The sequence below is a fragment of the Phocoena phocoena genome, chromosome 9, assembly GCF_963924675.1.
Source record: "Phocoena phocoena chromosome 9, mPhoPho1.1, whole genome shotgun sequence".
NCBI lineage: Eukaryota > Metazoa > Chordata > Mammalia > Artiodactyla > Phocoenidae > Phocoena > Phocoena phocoena.
Window position 1 is genome coordinate 48,019,340 of NC_089227.1, and position 3,613 is coordinate 48,022,952.

General features: G+C 40.9%; 1 non-coding gene across 1 annotated transcript; it reads right to left on the bottom strand.

Moving 5' to 3' along the window:
• Positions 1-296: 296 nt before the first annotated feature.
• LOC136128671 (U6 spliceosomal RNA) lies at positions 297-403 on the bottom strand. Its single transcript, XR_010656256.1, has one exon. It is a non-coding gene; the product is annotated as a U6 spliceosomal RNA (small nuclear RNA).
• Between the last annotated feature and the right edge of the window lie 3,210 nt (positions 404-3,613).

Sequence of the window (3,613 nt, forward strand, 5' to 3'; positions counted from 1 at the left end):
GCGCACAGGCTTCAGTAGTTGTGGTGCGTGGGCTTCCGTAGTTGTGGCGCATGAGCTTAGTTGCTCTATGGCATCCTGGATCCAGGGATCTTCCTGGACCAGGGATTGAACCTGTGTCCCCACCTGCACTGGCAGGTGGATTCTCAACCACTGCGCCACCAGGGAAGTCCAGTATTAGCTCTTATGTTTAGGTCTTTGATTCACTTTAAGTTAATCTTTTGTATATGGTGTAAGGTAAGAGTTCAGCTTCATTCTTTTGCATGTGAATATTCAATTTTCCTGGCACCATTTGCTGAAAAAATATGGAACACTTTACAAATTTCCATGTCATACTTGTGCAGGGGCCATGCTAATCTTCTCTATATCATTCCAATTTTAGTTTATGAGTTGCCAAAATGAGCATTAGATGTCTTTCAAAATTAAAATTATATTTGGGATTTCTCAAAGAGCCCCTGGAAAATCACAGTGATTTACACATTTATCTTATAAAAAGAGAGATGCCAGAAATATTTTAGGTTACTTTGATATACTTTATACTCCTGAACTAGCTCATTACTGTATAAGGAATTCATGAGAATTATCAAATGAAAAGATAATTTTGTACAGAGTAAATGTTATTCATATAAAATATTATGAGATTGTGCACAATAAATTGACAGAGTCGAGAGATTTGTTGACGCCTTCGTTGTCCATGATGTAATCTAATCCAAGCAAATATATTAATACAATTCTTATCTATTATACCATGATGGAAAAGTTTACTCTTTTCGATTTTGATACTGTTAGTCACTGTCATAAGTCAATCTCATCAATTTAGTTATACTATGAAGCAGGCAGTTCTGCTTCCTCGGTGGTTATAATACAAAACTATTCTTAACCAAATCCAGGAGCTATAGCACTCAAATAGTTCTTCAAGAGAAGGACTTCAAAAACTTATGTTAAAACGAGAAAACATAATGTGTAAGCCAATGTGTTGTAAAATTACTATAAACTACTATACCCCCAAGGCAATTATTTTATTTTGGAAAGATCTTCAGAAATAGCCTGAAAACACTGCTTTGGCTTTTTCAATTAAAAAAAAAAATTAACAAATCAATTTTGTTTTTGAAGACTATGTTAAAACTGCAGCCATTTTTGCTTTTTTTGATGTATACCGTTTAATTATACATTAATATATTTCAAAACATATATTCAGTCCCAAATAAAGCCTATTTCATTTTAAATATAATTTTTGGCATAGTAGGCTTTGTCTTTAATTAATTAAAGGAAATTAAGCACCTTTGTGTTTTACTCTTTCCAATAGGAAAGAGTCTAAATTTATGCTTATATATTTTAAAAATGACCAAATATTAAAATTTTAAATATTTTTAAATATTAAAATTATTACTTTAAATGAATATTGTATTGTGTTCTTCGTTGATGTGCAAAATAAAATATATATATAAATTATTAAATTTACTTTTTTATTGTATACCATACAAAAATGGATAAAATGTTTTTTTTAAAACTTGGGCAGTTCGTAAGTAAAACATTAGAAAATTTTAGGCTATCTACTTTATAGAAAATTTTCTTAATAAAAACTAATAATACATCTATGTTAGTGAAAAAAGTAACCCACTATTTTATAAAAAAATAATTCTCAATGAAGAGGGAAATGTTTCTAATCGATAATATACATAAATCCTAATTGTGTCTAGGAATTCATAAGATTTATATCAGCGGTAAAGTACCATTTAAAAAATGTTGGGCTTCCCTGGTGGCGCAGTGGTTGAGAGTCTGCCTGCTGATGCAGGGGACACGGGTTCGTGCCCCGGTCCGGGAATATCCCACATGCCGCGGAGCAGCTGGGCTCGTGAGCCATGGCCACTGAGCCTGCGCGTCCGGAGCCTGTGCTCCGCAACGGGAGAGGCTATAGCAGTGAGAGGCCCTCGTACCGCAAAAAAAAAAAAAAAAAGAAATGTTGTACCTGCTTGTATAGTGAAGCCACTCAAGATGGCTGTTTGTTTTTTGGCCACACCCGGGGGCTTGCAGGATCTCAGTTCCCAGACCAGGGATTGAACCCGGGGCCACACAGTGTAACCATTACACTGGACCTCCAGGGAACTCCCAAGATAGCTGTTCTCTGGCTCTCTGTACATCCCCTGCTCGACCAAGTGCCTGCTTCACCTACACCCTATTCACATGACTGACCTTCCTACGAACTTGCCCCCCCCCCCCCCGCCCCAGCTACTGACTTCTAGCTTTAATTAGAACTTTCCACTATGCTTCTCAGAGGGAAGGTGAGGGGTGTACCCCTCTGCTGTTTCCCTGGTAACCTATGAGCCCACCTGATGTCAATTACCCCTGTGATGAGTAACCTCCCCCTGCCTCTGAGAGCGAAGACTGGCACCACGTTCTCCTGCCTCACACGGTGGGGTGTTGCTCCAGGACCTTGCTTCAGACATGTGAGACCCCCTTGTCCGGTAAATGATTGATGTCTCTGTCACTCTGTTTCTGTTCCTGCCTCTGGGCTTATTCTTTGGTCCTGAGGCTCGGCAGGGCGTTGTAGGCCAGCGCGGTGCAGCCCAAGAATTGGCAGAGCAGTCAGGTGACCCAGGAAACTCCCCGTGAACACTGAGATGTCCGGAAATAAGGATGGGGGATGGGAGGTTTCGGGGGCTGTCCACTAGCACGTGGTGCCCGAAAGTTGCAGGTGTGATCCCGGGGTGGCCGCCCACTCGTATGTGGGGCCCTCTGGTGACTGTCCTTGATGAATGGGGGCCACCGAGAGAGTACTGAGAACTCACAGACACCCCCAAGGCTGTTGCAGAGATATTAGCTGCCATTCTGGTGGGGGAAAAAGAAGTTAGAGACAGTAAGGCGGTGGCCGCAGCTGTGGGCCGCAGTTGCTTTTTGTATTAAGAAAGGCCACAGAGGCTGAGCTACCAAGTGAGGTGAAGGTTAACTTGAAAGTTGATTCCTGTTCCTCTGAAAGTGAGGCATGTGAATGTGAGTGAATGATATTGATATGTATTATTGTTTATTACTGTTATTTCTTTCAACTGAATTGGCTTATTTAGAAACTGGAAAAAAAAATCCCTGAAACTGGCCAAGATGGGAATCTTTTGACCTTCTAAAACTGGTTTTTGCATACGCCATTAGAGGAAGTTAGCTTTGTAGAAGGAATTGGTATTTCTGTTCTTGTGCTTTTGAGATGTAAATGATCTACTTGGGCTCTCAGGAACTTTAACCATATGTGATCCTTAAGAGTGAAGGAAAAAAAAAGGAGGCCTTTTAAAACTGTTTAGGGCTTCCCTGGTGGCGCAGTGGTTGAGAGTCTGCCTGCTGATGCAGGGGACACGGGTTCGTGACCCGGTCCGGGAAGATCCCACATGCCGCGGAGCGGCTGGGCCCGGTGAGCCATGGCCGCTGAGCCTGCGCATCCGGAGCCTGTACTCCGCAATGGGAGAGACCACAAAAAAAAAACAAAAAACTGTTTAGAACCAATTATGTTTTGGGAATGTCTATGTAAAACAGTCTCTCCAGAGTTTGGTAACTTGCAGCTCAACTAAGTTAAATGAAGAGAATTCATTGATTATCTGGATAGTCATTTCAAATAGGGTAAAATACTGTA